Below are 26,318 nucleotides of genomic sequence, written 5' to 3' on the forward strand. Positions count from 1 at the left end.
TGTATTGGTCTGGCATCCTTTGCTTTTCTGTCACGGTGACAGATTAGCATGTTGGAGCCTTCTGAGTGTTACCCAGCTTTGTTAGGCAGTAATACCAATTGTTCTTGCAGTATGCGTTTTCCAGCAGTTTTGGAAGACTCCTACGACTTTTGTGTCGTTTTACCGATCGAGATCCAATTTGCAGTGCTTGCTTTTTTTAGTGTTATTTTGTAATCTGCTGTGTATAGTTCATAAGCGAATCTCCGTAAAAAAAAAAATTGCTGAATCTTGCTAACATAACCCAACAAACTGATGGTAGTTTGCATATTATATTTCAGTGAGGTCTTAAAATTTATTTGTCAAAGTTGAGGATATTTGGTGTCATTATTAAGAAAATCCTGTAAATGACTTTTTTTCATCACTGACTGGATAGTCCCTGGTTTTCTTGCTTCTGCTTATTAAGAGGTCTCTTTCAGGAAGATATTTAAATGAAAAGCTTGATGTTGCCTGTATCATCCTGACCTTTGACTGCCATTATTTTAGATTGATGTCTGCAGCGTCTCTCTGTGGTAGTTTCTGAGGAGTGTTTTTATTTTTTTTTCCCTTTTCTTTTTCTTTAGCTGGGGGAAGGGACTTCTGAAGGTCAAAAATCTTGGTTTTTAAAGCACACACGAATCAGGAATGCCCAGCATCTCAACTTTTCTTTCAAATGCATTTTTAAAAAAGTGTAGGCTTTTTTTCCCCTTTGTGAAAACTTCAATGCCCTGATGAAGGAGAAGGGTTACTGAAGGAGCGAGTACGCATTTGTACCAGGCCAAGGGCTGGGCAGGTGCGGTAGGAGCCCATCTGCACGGTTTTGCCAATTCACCTCAATTCTGACCTGGCAACAGCATTTCCCAGTATTTCGGTTCTGGTTTTTACCTTTCTAAAAGGGTATTAACGATGCCAGCCTGGTTGGTTGTTTTGTGAATAGGAACCTATTTTCCCATTGTGATTTATTTCTTAATTGTGCAGTTTTAACAATTCTAGTTTTAAAAAACCTTGGCCATAATCCTCTGTAAGAGTAATTACGTGGATGATTTGAGCTGTAGTTAAAGAATCTAATGGTTGATTTTAAGTTTACACTGCATTTCAGAAAAAAATGTCTATACATGGGGAAGCTACACTAATGTGTAATTCTGCCCTTTTATGTTCATGAAAGAGCCAACACTCTTTCTTCTCTTCCCCTCCCCCAAAGTATGAACTGTATGCTCCCATCAGAGTGAAAATGCTGCCTTTGTAGCTTTGAAACCCCCTATTAATTCTTACTTCTGATTAGTGAATGGATACTATATCTCAGCAGTGTGTAGAATTGAGTGTTTATAAATGCAAAATCATGACATCAGAGGGAAAGTATTTTCATAACAGGTTTTTAAGTTTCTGTCTGGAGGATAATATCTGGACCTCTTTGTAGAGAGCTCCACAAGGACCTGGGCTTAGTATGGACGGGAAAGGGAAGATGAAAAGATGCATAAAGAGGATGACCAGAAAAAAAAAATCTTACAGTGGGGCCGGAGATGATAGTTCCACTCGTAATCTAGAATATGAATGAAGAAAGAAGGTGGTTTTTCCTTCACTTTTGTAATTGAAGATATAATTAAAAAACTAGCTCTAGATTCAGTAATATTTGCTGATTATTAGGAGGAAAATAATACTGGCTTCCTTCATAAAATACAGATCTTAACAGTTATGTGGTAGCTCTGTGTTTAAATCATGTAATAGTCCTTGTAAAGAGAAATGCTACAGTGAGGACATTTTACTGATAATAGTCTTAGGCAAAGGTTTAAAAAGTAGTATTAGACAAAAATGGTTTGTACCACTTTGTTCTTTATTTCTCAAATTATTTGAAATACCTATTTCTAAATCTTTTGCTTAGAACTGTGAGAAATATTTATATGCCTATAAATTGTAGAGTATTCTGATGTGTTAATCATGGGGGTTTGTACCTGAAGAGGTGGTTGGTGAACCTTTGAGCTCTTCCCCAGTATTGCCAAAGAATTTTGTTTGGGTGTTCATACGGACCAGATATTAAAGATATAATCGTTCCTCATTTCACTTGCTTGTGTTCTGTGATATGCAATACTAAACCACTTTTCCTTCTTTATACATGTCCAGGGTAGACAGCATTCCATTGTCTAATGTGTGAATTGTTTGTGGGAAGTATAAAGTGAAAATTAAAGCAAACAGAATATGGTTTTATCTCTGGGAATATTTCCATAAATCTGTGTCTGTGTGGTTCATCAGGGCTGTAAAAATTAAAGTGTGTAAGGGATTGGATAGAGATTGAAATATTTTTTTTTAATGATCATTTTAATTATTAATCAAAATGAGCGATCAGAAGCATCTTTATCTAATTCTGTCTTGCCAGTTACTTTAGTATCTCAACATAATTTTTTTGAAATATGAATTGTGTGACATGAGGAAAAGCCTCCTTTAGCTATCCAACTCAGTTCTTCTAATTCAATGTTTTGAATTACTAACTGACTCTATGCATCTTGTGTATAAAAGTGGATTTTTAAACCTATCTGCACCCCAATTTCTACTTATTTACTAAAGCTATGCCCACTGTTTATGGCTTATTCAGATGAAATCTAAAAATTAAATTTATTTTTCAGTTTGTCTTGGGAACTGTCTCAGAAATACTAACCTAGGAGATGGAAACAAAGCTGTTTTCTTGGGGAGCACACTGGTATACCTGATGGATAACCTCACATAGAAGCACAGCCTGTGTGCCAGACTGGGGCTTCATTAGCTGCCTACTTGTGTAAAGAAAGCCCAGGATCCTGCACAGAACCATTCACCTCTCTGAGAAGAGCCCATTTTCCATTAGGTGTATCAGCCTGTGTGAACCTCTGTGATATTTCAGCTAAGCCAGTTCCAGTGCCCAAGCAAACTTCAGTGCTTGGGCACTGCACCATGCAGTGTGGGCACAGCCCGTGAGGAAATGGAAGCTGTGCTCGTTCCTTGAACCCGAATTTCAAGCCCCGAGACACTACACAGATGCCTCACTTCAGTGTGAATGGTTCTGCCCTCAAAGGAACCACATATAAAAGGCTGGCTGAATTGTCTGCCTGCCCTTCTCTGGTGAAAGCAGGCAAACCTCGCTTCACCCTGGACAAAGAGGGAAGCATAACTGTATTTCTTATAGTTATTCCTATGGTGAAGTTTGTTGAAGTGGTTGTTTTGATAGCAGCTCTCTAGCACTTATTTCTCTAAAAAATAATTTGTTGACTTTTACATTGTTGTCCCCCCCTCCTTTTTATACTCCCTTAAGTATTTCTCAGTAGTCTGTGTAGTCAGTGGCATTGTTTCCTTGGCAGATACCACTCTCCTCCGCCTTTCTCACCAAAGAGACATGAAAGTTGCTGTGTTGGGTTCTTCAGAAATGTTTTATTCCTAACAGCAGAGTGCATGGCACTGGAGCTGTATTGTGTTTGGACTCGGTCTGGCTGTGCCATGAAAATGTGCTGTCATTTTCTGGGCAGGCTCTAACTTTATACCAGGGCTGTGAGTTGAGTGTAAAGTTTCATTCGGAACAAAATGTTTATGCCCTGAATAAAACAGGCTGGGTGATGCTTTGTGTTGGGTAGGACTGGAATCTGTGCATAGCTTACAGGCAGCAAGTATTAATTTTATTAAGCTTGTAGACTTAGTGGAGCTGCTCACTGCTTGAATTTGAATTTTAAAAATAAGTGAAATACAAGAACTGTTTTCCAAAAGACTGACATTTCAGTATGCAAACTGATTTCTGTGGGGTGGTTTTTATTGTTTTGTTGTTGTTGTTGTTTGTTTGCTTGCTTTTTTTATTTGTTTGGGGGTGGTTTTTTTTCCCTTTTTCTTTTTTTTTTCTCTGAAACATACGTTCACAGAAATATAAGGCTGGAAGTGACTTCTCCTCTGTTTCCTCCGTGGTCTGGTTTTGCAAGCACAGATAATAATGTCTGTCTAACACCTCTAAAATCTCCACTGAAGAGGGATTTCAGGGGCTATCTAGGTAGTCAGTCCTGTTACAGTGCTTAATTATCATCATGTTTTTCATGTAGTTTTTTTTCCCCCCCTCTTTTCTAATGCAAGATTGTTTAAGATATGCCTTAATTAATATGTGGCAATCCACTTGAACACGTAGTGTGGAGTACACACATAGACAATTGCCAGGGAATATCAGTCTCGATAAGTTCCTGTATTGAAGCCCAGTGTCTTGAGCTTGGCTACAGGAATTTTTGATGGAAGCCTTGAGTTGACCATTAATGTTTTAAAATGCAATTATTGCAATTTCCAAAAACTGTTTTTGAAAACTTGTGCTATTCCTAAATTTCAGTTTCTGATGATGCTTTCCTGACTCAAGGGGTCTGTTAATCTGTTAATTGCAGAGCTGGAAGCTTGGCTGAGCAGCAGAAGTGGATCTGATAGGAGAGGTCAGTCTGGAGGTGTGATGAGGAGGAAGAAAGGCTGAGACAGGAGAGATCTGAAAGGATGAAGGATTCAATCTGGTTTGCTGTGGGATGAGAACCAAGGCGTATTAGACAGCCAGACAGAGATAGCGTCTAAACTTTTGTCAGACTTGTTTGGAGAATGAATGGAATGAAGCTTTTGCAGTGGAGAGAGAAAGAAAGCACAGTTGTAGGTAGCAGTTTTGAAGATTTCTGTTCCCTTTTGTGAGAATGAATGAGAGACCAAATCATTTAGATGCTGCCTTTACCTCCTCTCAGTTTTGTAAGTTTGGAAACCACAGGCTTTTGGGTGGTGATGGCATTTTGTTCCAAGTCACTGGGATGTGTCAGTTTTGTGAACTGCCTTCTTGAGTTTGCATCAAATCACATCTTTTGTTTTGAACTCTAAATGTGTCTACCTTCTGCATCTCTCAGTACTCTGTATTTTCTCTTTGGTTTATTTTTTCCATGAGAAAAGGAAGTAAAAATAGGCACTATGGACACAGAAGACTGTCACTGACTACTGTGAACCCTTCCATCTCCATATCTAACTTCTGAGTCTGCTGGCTGATTTCAGCTAGATGAAAAAGATTCTTAAAGTCTTGAAAGATTATTTTGCTACTGTTTTCATGAAAATTATTCAGTTAATAGAGGAGACAATCCCAAGACAGAGGTTTCCCAAGGGGAAAGAGGAGCAGAACTCAGCTCAGGTAATCCTCTTTGCTTAAAACTGTCTGCCCAGTCAGTGCAGGGGTGCTGGCAAGTGTGTTGGTACGTACACTGTTCTGGACTAAGCACAGTATATTTTGTCCTCTGTTCACTCCACACGCCATTGGAGACCTGGGGGAAAATGGGGGATCCCTTTTGTAGGAAGCATGGGAGTTGGCTAAGTGTGGGATAAGGGTCAAATTTTAGGCTATTAGTTCGCTGCTTGTGGAACAACTGGTGTTTCTGAGACAATGTAGTAGCCAGTTTTTTTGACTGAGCTTGCAAAACAATGCCCAGATCACCTTACTGAATGGCTATCATCCACTTATGAACTTCATGGTGTGTATGAGTAACTTGCATGGTATGCATTGTTTTTCACACTTCCAGACTGGATTTTACTGTACACTGTAGTTCAGATATCCAACACATTAAGCTTCCTTATGATCTTCTTTTCAACAGTGCTGTAGCTTAGACTTTTCCTGTGGCCCCTTTTAATGTTTTTGCTATGTATTATACTTGCTTCAATCTGTGAAGTGCATGAAAAATAGTTTTATTATTTGTTTAAGCAGGAGTAGTGGAAAGGCATGTACTGTCACCTTCTGGGCTGGAGTAAATGGCAGACAATGACACAGGCAGTGGTACAGGGAACCTCTGATCTTCTGTACTGACTGCCAACAGCAAGTGGGCAAGGTAATGCTAACAGTGGTGCACAGCAGCTCTTGCTATTATGCTTAGCCAAAAGCTGATACTACATTTATGCTCCTTGTTCTACTATAATAGTTTTTCTATTTTAGTTGTGAGCAGGAGGAGTGTAAGAGAATATATGTAAGAGGCTTTTTTTCTTTTTTGTAGTGAGATGACTGTAAGTATGATCGAAGGTCATGTATGTTAATTGGACTCCTTAGTTTATGCATTAGAGAATGCAGCACTTAATTAATATCAAATTGTTGGGTGTTGGCAGTGTCATCTCTCAAGCTCGTCATTCTTGACATGAAGAGCACTTCCCTCTGCATAAGTCACAAAGGTCAGCTTTACCTGATGTGAGAAGCTTTAACGTAGTTCAGTGACAGGAACGACTGACTAAACATGCTCTACTGCTCTTGCTTTTGCCTTATGAGGCTTCCTCAGAATGGTTTGGTTTCTGTTGGAAATAAAACATTTTATTTCTGCAACCAAAGCAGCAGATACTTGGAACAAATCTCCTAGACCATCCATGTTAAAGAACCTTTATTAGATTTTTCCAAGAACTTAAACTAATCCACAATCCTTTGCTATTCTGAATTTTTGTTACACTCGACAAACATGTAACCAGGGAAAATAGTGGGTTTTGTTACTATTAAAGCTGTTTTCTACAGTAATGACTGTATAAATAAATGATCTTAGAGCAGTATGTTTAGTTGTCCACTGTAAAAATTGCTTGCTTTTGCTAGTGATGGAGTGGTTCTGTTGTAGTTAGTTTGTTGCTGAACCTACTTGAAAACTGGTCCTTCCTTCTCGTGCTGTCCTTCACAGAAAAGTCAGTAAAGCTGATTTCATTGAGAGACTTTGTGTCCCTGTACCTTCTAAGCTGCAAAAGTCTTGGTGTGGACATAGATAATGTGCTATATGCTGTGAACTTTTGTCAGTCCTTTTATGTTTAAGACCTAAACACTAGAAATTGTTTTTCCATATTTATTTGCAGATAAAAACTTTAGCTGAAAATTAGAGGGTTTTTAAATGATTACCAGTTCTTAAATATAAATTTTTATTATATTTAGCTGTCTGAGATATACATGGTATGTGGAGCCAGTATACTAAGCTGAAGAAAACTAAGGTTGCAGTAGGAAAATTGTAGCACCTATCTTTTTAGTTAGACAGTGGCACTGCCATGTATATGCAAAGCAGGCACTTAGCCCAAGAACGAGCCTTCTGTATTAAAATAATTTCAGTTGCAATCAGAGAAGGCTAAAAGGAACCCTGTAATGGAGTTCGTCTGGATGCCACCGTGGTGCCGGTTTCTTCTGTTTGCATGTTTGAAGTTCTTTTCCTGCATTTCTCTCTGTAATGGCCCAGGCCAGGGAGCTGTAGCCTGAGCAGCTGCCAGGATTGAAATAGCCACCCGGGCCTGGGCTCTGCCGGTGACAGGAGACCAGGGTGCACACTCCTGTCTCGCTGGGCTTCCTCCTCCTGTTGGAATAGGACTCACTGAGAAGTGGAAGAACTCGTTCCAGCGTTCTGTGCTATTCTTATTCGGCTTTGCAGGCAGGGATGAATGACTCAGTGAATCTAAATGAGTGAAAAAAGATGTGGAAGCAGTAGGATAAATCATTCCTCGTACCCACTGTGGCAGTATTTGGATCTCTGTAAACTTTTTTTGTGTGGAACACTTGCAGATACCCAATTGTAGTGTGTGTTGCATAGATACAGTGAAGATGACTTGTAAATTGTAATACATACATATATGTACGTATGTGTGTGTCTGTATGTGTATGTATCCTTATACACTCACTATGTTACCAAAATTCAAGCATACCAATATGCTTCCACTGCTAAACTCTAATATTTTAATACTGGCAAATTTGGTGTTTGCATGGTGTTCTTAGTTTCCAAAAAGTCCTTATAAATGACTTATTTTGTATGATGGGTAAACTTTATACTTATTAATTACATCCAGATTCTATCAGGACCTGTTAAATAATTTCTCTTTTAGTTATGCTAAGATGAATGTGACCTAATTAAATTTTAGTTAAATTTAATCTGTAGTAGTTAATGCTGTTGCAGCAGAACACAATTATTTGGTCACAGTTGTTTCACATTTTTTAGCTAAGAATTTTAAATCTAGTAAATATTTTTCCTGAACTATTCCATATAGACTTAGAAATATTGAAAGTGGCAAATAGAGAGAACTTTCTTTGCTTGTATTGTTTCCTGTCAGAGAAGTAATGAAGCTGTCAGCAAATTCAGCTTCCCTTATTTTAAGAAATAGTGGAATAGAATGTTTGTGTCCAAAACAAATAACCCCCAATTATTATTTTACTAATCTGTATGCAGACTATATAACACTACTTAAAATTTGAAAATGTGGCCTTTGGGCACAGGAATACACAGTCCATATAGGACATGACATAGTAAATGAATTTTAAAAATGGAGAGAAGGTGTGAAGAAGGAAGACTAGTGATACAATAATGATACAACTCAAACAACTTTGTGGTTTCACTTTAGGAATGTAAAAATATTTTTTCTCACACTTTTTAGCGTGCAGGGAAAAAAAATTAGTGAGGTCCTAAGACACTTGAATAATAAGTGGTGCCATAATATATGAGACTGGTAAGAATATTCTGAGCAGGAGTCATTTCACTGAGGAAATCTAGAGGTGTTTAAGAGGGGATATGCTAAAAGGAATGTTGAATTGGGCCCTCTTGAGGAGTGGAAGAGTTAAATGTGAAAACTGTTGAAATGTTATGTACTTTGAAGCAGTCATCAAGTCAGCTTGAAGAAGTGAAGGTCTGCAAAAGGAGACAGATATTGTCAAAGTGATATCTTGGCCAACAACTTGATTTTCTTGGCTGGTTTTGGAAGAGTGGGAGAAGGGTCAGTAACAAAAGAGCTGAGCTGGGAACATAATAGGGCGTGCAGAAAAATAAAAAAATGGGCTTTTGATGTGGCAACAAAACTGGGAACAGAGTTGTGATCCAATAACGAGGGAAGATAGGTGGAAAAGTAAAAAAGCTCTACAGTTAATTAAGGTTCTCATTAAAAACCGAGGGAGTGATTGTGAAGAATAGTGAATTGTGTGTAGCACACAGGGCAGTGTGCATTGTACCCTTCTCCTTCTGTATGTCCCGTTTCAGAAAGAAGCTTGCAGTAGCTAAGTAAGAAAGGATCTGAAATTGCCAGTAAATCTAGAATATGTCCCTCAGAATTCTGTCTGAACTGCACTGTGTGTGGCCAGTGCTCAACAGCTTAGCAGCAGCAGGTTTTTGTTTGAACTGCTGGGAATGTAAAGAAACAGATGAAAACCAAAATTTCAACTTCTAAAAAATGGGTTTATATGGCAAATAATGCAAAACTTTACCGAGCATATTTTTATAGAGACCTTGAGTAATCCACAGTTGTACTAACTGAAATAAGAATTTGCTTAGAATCTCAGTCCTTTTTATGATTTTGCCTCCTTTTATTTGGTTAGGGTTAACCTTCCATAAGATTTTTGTTAAATATTTGTGAAAACCAGGGCTTAATTTAAGTGATTGAATGGCTATGGGGCTTTACAAATAAGTACCTATGTTTTAATGTTGCCTTACTACTAGCAAGAAGAGGTACAGCTCCTCTTTGGTGGCAGGTTTCATGTATTTGTTGTGCATATGGTGTCTTTTCTGCCAAGTTCAAATCTTCAAATGTAGTTAAACCCATAGTTTTCAGACATCATGATTCAACATACATTTAACGATGCTGTTATATATCACTTCCAGACTTCCTGCAATATGTTCATGCATATAATGCAAAATAAAACCCCAAAGTTATCGACAGGCTTCTAATTAAAGATAAATCCAGATAATTCTAAATACCAAACTGTCTTACTGTATTAACTAGCTTGTCTTCTGTATCTGATTATTGAGGGGAAAATGAAAATTTATGTGAATGTTCTGTATTTGAATGGAAATTTAAATAAGTAATTTTTCCCCTTCTGTGCTGGTGTGATGCTAGTAATGAGCCTCTCAGCGTTGCTTTTTTCACATAGTTTTGTGTTCATGCTATAAGCTTAAACCCAGAACCGCTTTGGGACAGTGAAGTTCAGTACAGTTATATTTTGTTTTCAGATTCTTATTATACAAGGTGCTGTTGTAATCCCATCAGCCTTTTTAATATTCCAGTGTTCTGAATGCTTTATTCTTTTGTTCAAATTTACAGTTAGTTCTTTGAACTTGACACAGATTTTGGAGATCAGACATTTTAGTGAGACTACCAGGAAACACTGAGAAGTAAGCCTATTGCAATATCCTTTCTTCTCCAGATAAAACTAGACATCCTGGCTGGATGTTTACCACTGTTATTACAGAACAAGGTATTTGTGTCTTGATTCTTTCCTAGATTTGCCCACCCTTCTCCACCCTTAGTTTTGTTATTCTTTTTAGGATGCTTAAGATAAGCATGTAATGAGTTTACCTTTATGTCACCGACATGTGCTTTCAACATATAACTGCAACTAAATAGTTTAAAATCTAGGAATACCACATACAAACGGTTATTACATTTAGCTGAAATATTTAATAGCACATGAGGCTGACGTGTGCGATGGAATCTGATAGTAAATTCCTCTGTGGCAATTACATAAAGCTGCTCGTTTCAGTGCTTAATTGATAACACTGGGGTTGCTTCACTTCCACGAGGTGTGGGGGTACGAGGTGCAGAGGTAACTGCATTCCATCAAGTCTCAGTCTAGACAGGCACGAGAGCATCATTCATCCTGTAGCAAACAAGGAAAGCTAATCACCTTCTTAAAAGTGACCTTGCAGCTAAAGAATGTGCTGTGGTGGGCAGTCGGGAAGGCGAGCAGGGAGCTCAGTGCTATCTCCAGCAATACACTAACTAGAGTTAAGGGTCTTCCCTTGAAAGGCTGCGATTTGAATTGCAGAGTGTTGCTTCTTTCTCATTTCATAGGGAGGGTGGTTTTTGAAAGAAATGGTTTAATGAATTGCTGTACAGTTAATTATATTTGATTGAAGGAAAAGCTCATTATCTAGTTGAGGTGGGAGGAAGTTTGAAGTGCACTTTTATAGCAATAAGTATTAGGAAACACTACCAGAGATTCACCTCCCTTTAATTGAAGAGTAATGCAGTGAGTGAGCTTTGACTTTTCCAAACAACTTTTAAAGGGAAAGGGATTTTTTATTGCATTTTATTTTATTAAAGGGGATGGCATAGCAAAATTTCAGAGGTAGAGTGTGATGTAGCCCAATCTGAGCCCAATCTGGATTTGTTAGCCCAATCTCTATGCAGACACTACCAGAATTACCTGGGGAGGACTTCTAAGGGGAAAAATGTGGGAGCTACCAAGGACAGCGTGGAAAGGTATTTTCAAGTTTTCATGGTGATGTGAGGACAAAGAGTGAATAGCAGATGCCCCTGATAGCACAGGAGGCACAAGCAGTGGCAACTTGAGGATAAATGTTAAGGACTCTTGAACAAAGAGATGTAAAGGGACAGGATGAGTTCAGATGGAAACCGGTTTGCTAACTGCTTTGGTTTGATTGTGTGTGTGCATGCTCCTAACCTGCAGTAAGTGTTAAGATAGCTCTTGGGAAAGACGTTGTGAGTGTGCACATGCAGAGCTGCTGCAGGATAAGTTAAATAAATTATCACTGTCATTTCAATTTTTTATGTTATCTGGCTTTGTGGACATCACTCCTTCTCCCTTGTCAATTGTTCTGCTTGAGCAGGAGATGATAATCCTGCAGATTAAGATGCAAATGGAGCATTTAAAGAAGGGAAGATGCAAATGTATCTAGCAGAGAATGAGCACAGTTCTGTAGTTTTGTTTTCACTAGCAAAACCAGAATTACCTAAAGGCAGAGCATTAAAAATAAACATGAAATCAGTCATATAAACGCCCAGAATGTCATGATAGCAACTCTCTGTCTGACCTTAATTTAGCTGCTTTGTGCATAACTGTGACAGTTTTTCAAAGTATTTTTCTCTGCAGGGTATCTGCCTCATATGGTGAAAAAAGGGGTAATTTTAAGTTCTTGCAGAGAATAGACTTTTGCAGTTGCAGACCTTCCTGCTTCTCTCTTCCCCTTGGATGTTATATTCCCCAGTTCAGAGGTAGTTCTTCATGTATGCTGCTTTCTCAATATTCTCTCTTCTTAATTTTCACTTATTGCCCTTATTTCAGTTATTGTAGCAAGACATTTTTATTTCCACTTGAACATTGCTGTTTTATGCGTTTCTTCTCTTCAATGAAAAGAAATGAGCTGTATCATGTAACTAAAAAGAGATCTTTGATAAGTGCTCAGATCAACTGGGATTCACAAAGGAAGTGCAAAAGACCGAAGTTTATTCTTCCCTAAAGGAGTGCTTAACTTCTCCCAACTCTTTTGGTATGCTTTCAAAAAGTGGGGATCCTTCAGCTTTCTACTTTTTTTGTCTTGCAGAACACAAACTCTGAGAATCTTGATGGACAGATCCTCTGTGAATGTATAATTTGTTTCAGGGGAAATGAAGTGGGGTGAGATTAGAGGCGGTATTTCAGTCATTGCCTACCTAAACCTAGCTCAGTATAGCCCAGGAGAGGTGGCTCATCCACTAAACTTCTTTTAAACATGCATGAGCTTGAGTGAGTAATTAAGGAAGTGATTTCAGATATATATTTAAATAATGCTTTCAGAAGAATCATATGCTTTGGTTAAGGTTTGGAGAGAGGGCAGTTAAGGTAAAACTGTGCAGACCCATTCCAGGCCTTGAGGAATACACGGGTTCCGTGCCACAGATTTCCAAACTGTTTTTCCTATAGTGCATTTTATTAAAGAGTTCCAGGACCTTTGAAAGACAAGCTGGTAATATATTTTTGCACTGTGTGTAGAAGAAAACCAAAATTATTCTCAGCATTGTCAACTACTGTGTGGCAGGGGCGGGTGGGTGTGACAGTTCAAAAAGAAAATCATCATGCTCTGTTGGAGATCTGTATCTAGTCATTAGTGTGATAGCAGATACCTTTCCTCGTAGTTCTCCTAGATTTATTTTGAATTCTCATCTTCGTGTTTGGAATTGTATTGTGCAAGACTGATGAGGTCAGGCTTTGGAAGTTAGCTTAGAACTGCTGTAGCCTTTGCTTGCTCTGCCCTTCCTATCCTTCCGGTTTTTATTCACCAAATGTATACAAATGTGAATACAAATACTGTCTTCGTCTCAAGTGTTTCCATTTGAGGAAAAAGACAGAGTTCCTTTCTCATGTCCCATACCTGGCATATGGTAGCATTTATCCAGTTCTGTTAAGGACTGCAGAAGACTTGTTTTAGCATATGATAATAAACCTCTCATAGCTTTAAAATAAACAGAATTAAATGAGAGTCAGAGTTAACTGGTGTTTCAGCAATGATACTCCTAGAGTCAAGCTCCTAAATTCCTCTTCAGTGATCCACCAAATATTTGCTTTTGGCTGTCAGGAGCTGACAATTCATACAGTGCTGTCTGTCTCTGCAGATTCCCGTGCTTGAGTTGAAGTGTCCCAAGTGCAGGTGATCATACCAAGTAGCAGTGCTTAAACAGCACAATCAAAATCTGTTGGTGTGATGGCTGCATCCCCTTTTGCACTTACTTGTACACCAGCACCTTAAATCTGGATCCCCTGGCTGGCCTGCTGGTTCATGTTCAGGGCCCTGCCTAATTCAGGCTTGCTATTTCTGTGTTGGAACAGAAATAGATGCATTCAAAGGTAAAGTTGCCTGCTGCCCTTCAGGGCAGAATTTGGTTTGGAAGCAGTATTTGGCTTTTGCTTTGAACCTGTGATGATATTGAAGACACTGCATCCATGCAAGCTGCAAGCCCAGATGTTTTGTAAAAGCAGCTGAGGGAAAAGGAAATAGTAGTTACGGCTGCTGCGTAAGATGAAGAAAGGAAATGGGAGCCTCCCTTAAGTGCAGCCACTAAGCAGAATAGCTAAAAATAGCTGCTTTCCACCTCTAAACAATTGTCTGAGTTGCTATAAATGTTGTTTTTTCTTGGGACATGGAGGAAAGACTCATTCCCTGGGTGTTCTGTTCTGAAACACCAGTTGTGTTTTGAGAACTTGCTCTGCACACGCCACTGATTACTGCACTACAGATGTTTAAAAGAAAAAAAAAAAAAAGCATTGAGGCCTCCCTGTACAAAAGCATCAGAAACTTAAAAACTATATAGACAATGGATAGAAGGAGAACCACAATGAGATGAAGTGTCTTGCTGCTGCTTAACATGCCACCATCAAAGAGGAACGGATATCTGGTTTACTGGCTCCTGGTGCATTGTCATCCACTTCACCATCCTTTCATTACAATCCAAAACTGATGTTGTTTTGAGATATCTCACAGTAGAAAGCTGGTTGTGGAAGCAGTTGTACTAATTAAAGCTACTCTACAGAGTGAAGTTGTGAAAAGTGGCAAAGCATACAGCTATTAGATGCACCACTTTTAAAAGAAAATTTTGTTTTCGAAAGGTTTAGAAAGATTTATTAATTTCTCAACACTGTTAACTGCTCTGTTTCAATTCAATACATACAGTTCAAAAGAGAAAACATTGTCATTTGAAATATATTTGGGAGTGTTTTACCTCTCACTTTACTGCTGTTTGAATTCTGCTTAGTTAAACTGAATTTTTATCATCATTCCTGAGCACTCAATTTCATCAACTTGTTATCCCAAGCAGGCCACAGATTCCAAATATCTGTTGTTTTGTATCATCTACTCATGGTCTTTGCCTGCTTGATTGAACTATCCCTGAGATGTTTAATAAACAGTTCAGAAAGCTGGACAGATGATTAAATAGGTTTTTTTGGTAACATGTACAATTACTCAACTACTTGAATGTATTTTAACGATGCAGCAAAAGAAGTGTTTATTTGGTAGGCGCATGGTGGGTGTTCCTTATTTTAGATGAAAGTGAATTTCTAATCTTAAGCTGCATCTAAATTAGCAATTCCAAGCATCTGTACTCTGACATGCTTTTCACTGCTTTTCTTAGAAGCAACAGTAAACTAGAATGTTCCCTATGTGACTTTTTTCCCCCCTTTTCTTTTGACAGTGAGTATACTTGGGGTTTTTTATTGCAAAAAACAACAAAATGTAGGGACATGAGCACATTGCTGGAATTACTTCCATTTCCTTTTTTTCCCATATTTATGTATTTCTTTTGTATTTTTTCTACTTTTTTCTTTCTTCTGTCCAGTATTCTCCAAGTGCCTGTTCTGCCTGTGTAGAAGAGAAAAGAGGTAATATGAGCCTTAGTACATGTAGAATTATTCTGAGCTCTGCCTTCCCTGTAGATATTAAGAAACTTCTAGGCTCAGAAGACTTTTAAATGAACACATGAAATCCTGAGAGTGTTTTCTGTTAACCTTTTCTGAAGCAATTATTTTTTCATATCTCAAGTAATGAGTTTAGTGTGAGGGAATCTAGTGGATTACCATCTGAGAATAAATAAAAGCAGATTATATGGATTTACTCAGATATTGCCAATTTCTCAGTGCTGTTTGGGTGAATTTTAATATATACATATATGGTGAAACTTTAACATAGTTGTGGCTGGGTTTTTTTCTTGTAATCAACTGATTTCCATTCCCTTCATATTTGTAACAGCCATTGCTTTTGCTAGTAGTGAGGTTTGTAATTTTTCTTAAGGCTTTTTATATACGTGAGAGAGAACTTAGGATGATTATGGTCTTAAAATTAGTGACTTTGAAATTAGGAGACAATATTTTGAGTCATCTTTGGACAGTTGGAACTTTGAGCATCCAAGTTCCAGCAGTTTCAAGTTCCAAAAAGGAGGATGTAGTGTTGTTAGATTCCTGAATTAAAATACTCTAGTTGCCAAGCCATATTAAAAACATTATGAAAGAACCATGGACACTGAGCTGTAGTTTCTTTGCAGTGGAAGAAACACGCTAACTCAATGCAGATTTCAAACTATATTAATGAAAAAGATAAGAGATCTGTAACAGAAAAGTTTATTTCAATAGTTTAGTACTTTTAAGCACAAGAAAATTTAGTGAGGTGCAAGAATGCTTATAATACAATTGGAGATTAACTTTTTTCCTTCCTAATTTTCCTCCGTGACTGAATGGCTGAAGCACTAGGCAAGTGTGAAGAATGAATCCTCCTCACAAGGGCCATGGAATAAAGATCTCTTTAAGCACATGGAAAAAACATTCGTTTGAGTTAGGTACTGGAAAAGGTTGGACAGAGAGAAATTGTTCTTTGCTTTAAGTCTTTGTAGATTTCTTAGTAAATCTAAGGAGGAGATTTTTGATGATAGCCTGACATGTGCACACTGTGTCTCTGTGCCATAGTATGAACATGTTCCTTTTTTAGGTCTGTTTCCCTTGTATGTAGCCTTGTTTGGCACCAATCACAGAGGAATCTGCAGTGAACCAATTAATTAAAAATACAAGGTATCTTACCATTTTTGTTTGTTGATGTAATTCCCTAAATACTACTGAATACAAATATGCAATCTAGCACCAGATACCCTGGTGAGAGCTTCCTGCAATAAGATAGGATAAAATTAATAAAAAACCCCCAACAAACAAACAACCACAAACCTAAAACTTTATGTATCAAAAACAAGATGTTATTAAAAAGATTTCTTGCTTTGAACCTAGCAGTTTATTTCCTAGTTTCTTGCTACAAAAATATTTTTTTCCTAGGCACAACATTGTGACCAGAATCATAAAATAAATGCCAGGGATCTGGAGGGTGAGGAGGGGAAGGGGAAAAATAGAAAGCTGCTTCTGCAAAGCAGAGTTGCTCTTTATTGGAGGCCACAAACATTTCCAGACTTTCTTTTCTGTTTCAGTTGCATCTTCTCTTTGGCTTTTGGTCTTTTCATTTGGTTTTGACCTCCTTTGCTTTTGTCCACTTCACTGCTGCTTTCTCCACTGGCCTGTGTTTTGTCTTTCCACTGCCTTTCCCATACCAGAGTTCTTAATATTTTGGGTTTTTTACTATTTTTTGTGCTTGAGATTAGGAGAGAACTGTGTTTTAGTTCCAGCTTTACCAGAGTAGGTGCTTGGCTGCTGGAGGAGGAGCTGAAGGTAAGTTCACCTCAGCTCATTCATAAAGCAGCAGATTTTATCTGCCCATGGAAGCAACATGTGCAACAATCCCATGTCCTAGAGAGACTGTAGAGCATGTCCACTGCTGCTGGTCTGTCAAAAATTGAGTTTCCAAGCTAACAACCTCTTCTGAAGTTTTTCAGAGGCTTATAATTTTGGTACTTTGTCAAGAAAATGAGCAGTCCTCTCTCTGTTCCCCTTCCACTTCCCCACAAGAAAAAAAGAGCTCGCCGCAAAGCAACCAGGAGCCACACCCTTGGTATGAGGCAGCCCGTCTGCCACAGCTTAAATTCAGCTTCTTCCACGTTTAGAATTCGTCAACAGAATACTTTAAAAAAGTATTTTAGTATGCACTTCACAACCTATTTTTTCTCGTCTTATTCTCAGGCATGACAACATCGTTTTAACAGAATCTGTTTTTCACTTCTAAGTAAAATGGTAGAAAAAGGCTTGCTCTATGAAATCTGTGACCTGACTGATAGTTTGGCAAATGTCTTAAGCAACTGAAAATGGAGTTCTTCTAAGTTGTGTCAGATCCTTAATTACAGGCAGAGTTCCAGGCTTGGTTATAATAAATGTAATTATTCCCTCCCCTCTCAATTTAAAGTAAGTAAATATAAATGATGTCAACCAAACTGTCCCTCAATGCTGTCCTTAATTGACTAACATTGAAAAGGTGGCTAACAGTGCAATTAGTTTAGAAGAGATCCTAAAGCTTGAATTTCAGGTTATGTATATGAACATGCTGAGCTGAAATAGTGTGAAGATAAACTAGAACAGGAATACTTGTTGTGGTGGTCAGTTTAACAAAAGTGAGTCATGATGAAAAGCCAATGACAAACCAGACCTGGTGTGTTATATTTATAACCTATTTGACCTGAATTACAATCATGTCTTCCACTATTTTGCAATTCTGATGAAAACTTTCCTTCTGCTTGAATTTGTTCTTGTAACATTATTGACAAATTTTAAGAAATCAGTGCAGTACTCAGTAATTTCATGGAGTTTTCATGGAGAAATCTGTAACTCCTAGGAAATTTTTTTGAAGATAGGCAAGCAGTCCATTATCTAATGATGGAGAATTCACATCACTGCTATTCTGCAGCTTGTCCCCACGCCTGGTGCTTCTTAAACAAGTTACCTTCTGTGGAGGACAGTATTCTAGTGACTGCTCCAGCTTGTTTTCTGCTCTGTAAGCAGGAGGACTTGTATTCAGGTGAGTGGTTTTAATGGGTCCATTCACAAGCAAACATCTCTTCAGAGCTGCATATGCTCTGATTTTTACAATAAGGCTTTCAAATAACAAAACCTTAAATCCCAATGGAGAGAAATTTTTGTGTTCTCTCTCTGGGACAGTCTCAGTGACATAAATTGTGTGTCTGAAAACTAGTTTTATATAAGAAAGATTGTTCTAAAGGCCTTTACAGGAGAAGTAGATGTTTGTGGTGTTTCCTCTTGTGAAGAGAACGTTTGAATGGTTTGTACAGGTGACGATGAGCAGCTGGCTGGCATGCATGAGGGGACCTTATTACAACTCCCATATTTTTGAGGGCCTGCATGAGCAATGTAGTTTTCTAATGGAGCCAGCAAGAGGTTTGATGTTTCTTAATTGCCTTGAGATGGTTTTCCCTGGGCATGAGACGTGATGAATCTTAAAAGGATTATGAGAGACTGACTGGCTGAAAGGTGCAGGGGGAAATCAGTGTAGAGTACCCCCTCTGTTTGTGTACTCCGTTTGAAGCTTGCAGTGGCTGTGTTGAAGTTGTTACCCTTCTTTTCATCTCCATCTTGATGAAACGTATTTGGTGGTTCCTGCAGCAAGGAGAGACCTGCTCCAGGTCTGTTGGGCATTGCCTGAGAGCCACTGATAGGGCTCTGGCTGTTGGGGGGATTCTGGTAAGTGCACGTTTTGACATTCATGTTTTAAATTCCCCAGTGCTGCAGTTCCAGTCACTGCTTATGTTGAAATCTTGTAACCAGTAAATTATTTACAGAGGCAGGGCTGGATTGGCAGAGGTGCCCTCATTGTGAAGTGAAAGCTCCCTAAAGCAATGAAACAATAGAGACTAGAATTGGAGCAGAATTTAAATGAAGATTTTGTGGCAGCCAGCCAGAAGGCCAGATCGGGTTTTCTGAAGTACTGGCTGGGTTTGTCTCTATTATCTGATACTGCAGCCCTGGAAGTTTGTAGAGCTTTCTGGTTTTGTCTATAAGGTGACTAAAATGTGTGATTGTCATAGTATCTTCTGAGAAGCTACTATGGCTATGCTTATCAAGACCTTGTAAGGGATTCACAGATCCTCTTCTCAAGCATTATTAACAAGACTGGGGAGACAAGGTCAGTTCAGTCAGGCTTGTTTAGAAAAGTATGCCTACCACTCTTGGTATGGTATAGTATGAAATAGTATATTTAAAACAGCAGCAACAAAACTACACTCCTCCCTCTCTACCTCCAAACCTGCTCCCATCCTCCATGTCCCAGGCAAAAACCTGACTGAGAAGAGACTTGTTAGCAGATGGTGAAGTTCTACTGTGACTCTCCTTCATGGATTACATGAGCTTCCCAGGTCCCTCTTCAATCCATATCCTCATCTGAACAGAACATGGGACAGATGTAGCTGGCTGTTTTGGGTGGGTATAAGGGAGGAATCCAGCAGAAAGTAATAGCAATATTTTAAGGGAAATTTCAGAAGACCTTACGTTTCAGTATCTCATGTATTCTTGCTGCTTTCAAATGTTGTTACCACAAACTTGAATTTTTTAATCTAGTACTATCCTTACAGGCTTTAGATTGTCAGTACATCTTTAAAAACAGTCTGTGAGAGTTTTTAGGTGTGTATTTGAAGTTGACTCCAAGATCAAATATTTAACAGTATTGCAATATTTATTACTGTAACTTACTTCCTATTTTTACAGAGTTTACAGTGATTACAGGTGTGATACATTTTCAAAAGTGGGTCAGTGAGTTTTGAAAGTAGATTCCCCTTACACACACGCTACTGAAGCATGCAGACACACTCTCTGGACCTCTTTAAATATTGTTCATAAACAGTAATAAATACCTTGTCTTGTTTTTCTAATTCTTAAATTTCCTGTGATTTATGATTTCATTAGAAGCAAGCCCTTATCCCACAGGGAATGGTTTTAGAGCAGATATATACCACTGTAAGAAACAATACTACTTTTTTCTGAATTACCATGGCTTACGTTTAAGGTAAGGCCAGATAGCCAATTTTTGAACAATTCTGTGTAACTCACCCTTTCATGAATGAATATCTATTGTTTTTAACAGCTACAACTGAGCAGTGTTCATTGAACACAGACAGAAGTTGTGCATCATAGCTAGAAAATACTTCAGATCCTTTCAGCTGCAGGTAGTCATATGGTGGGATGGACTCTGCATTTCAGTGGTTGAGAAATGTGATCTCTGTTACTGATGGTCTTGAAGCAGGTAGGGCAAAGTGAAAACTTCAGGACTAGTATGTAAGGTAGGCAGCTGGAAGCAAAGGGTAATTTCCACTTGTCATTAATTTGAGGCAGAATGGTGCTTGCCAGGGTCAGTTCTAGCATCATGATTGGAAAATGGTGTTACATTGTCTCCATTCATTCAGTTTTTGTTTTAGTGAGCAGTTGTGTTGGTAGAATATGGTCATTGTTACCTTGAAATAAGTAACCCATGAGATAGTAAGTTATTGTATTCCAAAAGATTTAATATAAAATTCTAGCTGCAGTTCTTTTATGTAGATAGATTTATCCCAAGATACATTTCTCTCTGTGCCTTACTCCCTGCTGCCCCCTCTCTATTTTTTTTTTCTGGGCAAACAGAAGTAATTTCTCTGTGGAGATGATATTTACTGTGTTTTTAAAAATGCCATATAAAAATGTAACTGTGAATACAGAATTTGGGTTTTGCACAGTGCTGCTTTTTAGGAAGTGTCTGCAATTAACAGTAGTTGAGATTGGGTCAGTGGGTGCCCTTTGAGGTAGGGAAAGGCAAAGGGGTACTTAGAGTTCTTTGCTTGACTTCTCCCATTTTTCTCATTCTGGCAAGGGTCTTCAGGAACTACTCAGGAGACTTCAGATCCTGGAGCTGACAGTTTAGTCATCCTTCTCCAGCAGCAATCCATTAGGGAATCTCTCTCTTCCAGCTTCTCTCCCACTCCTAGCTACGTATTCCTTCCTCTCCCTTGTACTCATCTGGAACCCCTCATTAAGCAGCTTTAAGTCTCTAACTGGCAGAAATTTAAGTAGTGTTTTTGTAGGGCTACTGACCTAGTTTTCTGCCAGACTGGTGAGTTACAGCAGCTCGTGGGGCTCCTGCTGTGGGTCAGCTCCAACACTTGTTAAATAGCGTGAGTGTGCAGTGCTTTTGTATCCTGCTTTGAAATTTTCAGTGTTTCTGGCAATTATTCTGAGAAGGAAATTTAGCTCTGCCTGCTCATTGGGAATTTATTCAGGCTGTTAGATGGTGAAACAGTATCTGTGTATGTACTTAGACTGAGAGTGGCCTTAATAGCACACATCTATATCCTACTGTAAATTTGAAGAGCTTGTGACACCTCCCTCTGCTGCAGAATGGTCTGTATTTCTTCTTTTATGTTCTTGGAGCAAAGTTTCATAGCTGGCTATCTCAATTCACCCTTAAAACATGCATCAGGCTGATAGACATAATTTATGTCTGTTGGCAATGATTCTTCTGCATAGGAGATGAATGCTTGTACAACATAAAATAGTGTTCTAAGACACTTCAAATGTGAAATTTACTGCAGAATTTACAGTAAAAATTACAAAGTGTAAGCAGATAAAATAAATGCTTAGTAATGCAAGATCCGGGTGATTAACTAGTTAAGTTCATAAGATACAAATTTTTAAGACTTGGAGAAAAGAAGTGCATCAGTGGCTATATATTTTTCTTGTAACAGCAGATCTTCAAATCTGAATTTCCTTCACCTACAGACAGATTCACCTGCCTTCCAAACTCAAATATTTGCCTGCTTATCTTTTCCTGTTTTAGTAGTCATTTACGTTAAGAAGATTGAAAAGATGTTCTGAGTAATCAAACATTTTTTTGTACTTCATTATTGTCAAAGTTCATTCTCATAAAACTAATCTAAGGTCATTTTTGTTGTGATACAGTGCAGTTGTCTTGCTTGGTGTAATCTGTCTTTATGCATTAGCTCCGTTTGAAACGCTCCCTCTTCACAGTGCCTTTACCTTATCTAAGAGGAAGACCTGAGATGTTTGCATTGGAGAAGTAGTCTTGAATTTCATGGATACTTACGTGTAAGGAAAGCCAAGTCTGATTATTGGCAACACTTGAAATTCCAAAGTCCACTGGTATTTGTCCAGGTCATTAGGAGTGAAGTGACTCAGGGTCAGCACAAAGAAGGAAGTAACAGATTTACTGCGGAGGAATGGTTCGGAAATGTCTGTGTGAAGTAATTACTCTCAGGAAGCTGTATGGGAATAGGAAGTCCAAAAAGGCCAAAACTGGTCAGTTGTAAGATTTGGGGAGAATCCAGGCACCTGTGACTAGCAGGCCCATCACTGAGTTTTCTCTTCAACCTGAGTGATGTTTGCCCGACAATCTGCACCTGATTTTGGGCGTTCCAGTGTGGATTGGTTTCTTTTGATTTTCCCCATAAATTTTTGTTTTCAAACACATAATTATGGTGAATTTCTCAACTTTTTGCTTGACTTCTAGGACTTTCTAGATACTTGTCAGAGATGAGTATGAAATGGTTTTCAGGAAGGAAATCACATTGCTAGTAAATAATCCAATTAAATTTTAATGCAGAGAATGTATGGGTGTCTGATTTCTCTGGGACAGAGAAATCTATCATTCATAGTTACTGAAATAATGTTTTCTCTGTAGTTTATTTAAAGGGATCTTCAGAGAACCTCTTTGCATATTCTAGCAAAATATATGCAAATGGACTACCCATAAATCCATTCACTGAGCTATCAAAAATGTATTAAAGCACTTCAAAAGAATTGAACCAAGTGAAGATTTTGTGTCCTGAAGTGTTATCACTAACACAGCAGATTCTTTCCCTTTCTAATTTCTTTACAAAGAAACTTGGAATTTCTTCAGTAGACGTACTTGGTAATAGGTTGCTGTGAGATACATTGTGTTGCCTTTGAGATCCACAGAGGTCAAAGAATGAGGGGCCATGGCATTTACTCTGCAAATGTTTAGTATTTTGCTGTTCTTTTTACAATTCTGTACTGTTAATTTCTTAATGCAGGACAAGGTTACAGCTTAAACTTCTATAAAATTCCCATAAAGGCACTGTGACAAGTCAATTATTGTAAGAATAATTTCTTCAAGTTCTCGGTTTTAATTTGTGGATGTGTGGATGGAATCACACAGTGGAACACTGAATCAGTCAAATAACAGTGACAATACACTCAGTTTTCTGACACTCCTCCAGTCAGCATTAGATGACTTCTATTTTACTGATACAACCATTGGCTCAAAAATATTGGTTTCTTTGCATTTGTAGAATTGTTACATGTTTGATTTGCTTTGGAAGGAAGTGCTGAATTGAAGTTGGCCTAAACCTCTAAACCTTGACATGCCAGGGACCACCTTTCTTGACTTTCACCTGCCTCTGGGATGCACTGCTAGCCCCTTGGCCTTGCCTTCTCTTGCCTGCCAGCAGCAGTGCCTCAGTGTTGCTCTTTGGAGAGCTGACTTTACCAGACTAACCTCCCCATGCTCCCCCAGTTCGTTTTTTCCCCAGATCGTCTCTCCCAGTTGGTTCACTGTGCAGTTTCATGAGTGTCAGCTCTGGCTCAAGAGAAACAGCAGTTAAGTAGGGGAGGGGAAAAGGCAAAATGGTGCTAATCCTACTTCAGTTTGGGTTAAGAGGCAGTGTAATGGCCCCGGGAGAGAAAGAGAGAATTATTCCTGGATTACTGAATAACAGGGTTGTCAGAGTTATTAAGCGGCTGATTAGGAGAAAAATCTCTCACTGCAATTGGTCTGTGGAGCACGAAACACCCCGGAGTTCACAACTGATGTGTAAAAACTACATTAAACAATTTAAAGCTGCATTGTCTCAATGAAAATCTTCACTTAAGTGTTGGTGTTCTGGGAACTTCTTGCCTGAAGAGAGATTTCTTTTTTTAATCTAGTGGTACTTTACTTGATTTATAGGAGAAGGAGGCTTGTTTTAGAGCTTGACTATATTGTGCTTTTTAGTGAGCTTTGAGACAGACCTTTGCTGCAAGGAAAAAGGAACTGAATAGCTTTGAGCTGGTTGTGTGTGATACACCGACTTTTGTTACCATCTTTTGAATTTCTGCAGTGATTTTTTTTTTTTTAACCTCTATTTCTGTCACTGGGTTAATAGCAAGTGGTGTGAATACGTAAGTGTTGTTTTTTTCTATTTTTTCTTCCTCCCCACTTTTGTTTTGTTTTAAAGCACTCATTTCTGCTTGAGAAGCATTGCTTTGTGGTACTTCCCAGCCCGTCTCTTTTGTTTCATGTGGGCCTCCCTAGAATGCTTAAATATGCTAATCCCTGGCAGCAGGAGGGTAAAGGCTTTTTAAACTTTTTGGTTTTGCGAGCCTTTGGTTACTTGAAATAATAAGAAAACGTAAATAATTAAGATCTATAAATGATGTGCATAATTATTTGCTAAGAGGTATACTGCAGATATAGATTGCTTTTGAAAGACTTGTAAAGTGGAAGAGATAGTAAGAGATAGTAGAAGACACTGAAACAAAAAACTTCCAGAGCTCTTGACAGAACTGTTTCTAGCTCTAGTACTGAATCCTGTTTGATGTCTTTTAAAATAATACTGTTGCTGTTCTTTTCAGAAGAAGCTACTTGTTTAAATCAAACGGTTGGTACAATTTTATATAAGCTTATACTTAACCTATTTATAACTTATTTCCTACTGAAGAATTGATGGTGACTGCTTTTTTTTTTTCCCTCTCCCATTTAATCTGTTGCTCCTTTTTGGATTATTTGATAAAGTGATAGCTGCCTTATGGACACAAGCTGTTACTGTGTGGTTCTGCATCATGTTTGGATAAGCTGTAAGCTTTATATACAGCAGAGTGTGCAAGTAATATATTTAAAACTTGAGATTTGAAGAAAGTCGTGCAATAAGGGACTGATACAAGCTGACTTGGTGCTAGACAGCTCTATGATTATTAGAGATATTAGCATAAGATAGAAAAAAATGAAGGACATAAAGGCTATTGATTTTATCACTGTACTTATGTTCTATTGCAAACTTGCTAAATATCAGGTTCAAAATCATTGGGACACATACAATGGAAATGAAACAATTCCTTAATGTAAAGCACAAAGTTAAGGATATGTTTATGTTCTGCTGAATACTGGTGTTCAGTGTGGAGCCAAACCAAGACATTTATCTTGTGTTTATAATAAATGGCTTGGATTTGCATAAAATCAGATTTTTCTTGGCACTTAATTGCTTTTGTATAAAGTAGTGCTATATAATGGACTTTTATACAGTTGGGTAATTCATTTTTTTTGTGTGACTTGGTAAACAAATGGTTTTGGTAATCAATTATGGACATTTTAAATGGGAGCTTACATGTGCTGAGGCTATAATTGTCTGTTTCACCTCTGGAGAAAGATGTCAATCTTACCAAGATTGAAGGAGGTCATTGCTAGCAAAATGTTTTGTTGTTGTTTTTAAGGCAAACTGTTTCATGCTATTACATTCCTGAAAGGAATATTGATTAATGACATTAAATTGCATTTAAAATTTTGAACTTCTTGACATCCATATTTGCATTTTAGTCTGGTAAGGCCCATTGTTACTGTTCCATGAAAGTTGTGATTTCATACAATAGGTTTCTTTCTAAAGACTGTGCAGGATAGAACAGGATGATGAAAAGGAGAAATACTCATTACATATCTGTGGAAGAAAAATTTCTAGAGCTTTTTTCTTTACACAAAATAACGTAATCTCTGATTTAGAGAGTCCTAAGGTAATCCTGCTTAGAAACCAGAAACTTGTACTGGAAAATATTATATGTTTGTGTGTCTAACATCTGAAACTGGTCAGTATTGGAAATCATCCAGAAAACATACGCAACGTAAGCGTAGAATTTCAAAAATACTGTACTCTGTTACTGGCACCAAGTGAATAGCTGGAGGGAAACTAATGTAACAGCCTAAGACCTTTTCATACCCTGAGCAGTGAGCTTGCTGAAATGCCTTTTAACCAGCAGGATAATCCTTGTGAATGATGTGCATTGGGTCATTGGGAAAAACCTTTTGTCTCATACTGAAAATAAAGGTTCCGATCACTTTGCCCATACATTGGGATCGCCAAAAGGCCAGTGCTGTGCATTTTCCCTGTCTGCTTCATGTTAAGCATTACTCAAGAGA

General features: G+C 38.2%; 1 protein-coding gene across 4 annotated transcripts in view; it reads left to right on the forward strand.

The window, feature by feature from the left end:
* The window catches only part of BMPR2 (bone morphogenetic protein receptor type 2), a 104,186-nt gene that overhangs the window by 1,468 nt on the left and 76,400 nt on the right, over positions 1-26,318 (forward strand). The gene's annotated exons all lie outside the window — the stretch shown is intronic.

Source organism: Corapipo altera, unplaced genomic scaffold, assembly GCF_003945725.1.
Source record: "Corapipo altera isolate COAL_440 unplaced genomic scaffold, ASM394572v1 45, whole genome shotgun sequence".
Taxonomy (NCBI): Eukaryota; Metazoa; Chordata; class Aves; order Passeriformes; family Pipridae; genus Corapipo; species Corapipo altera.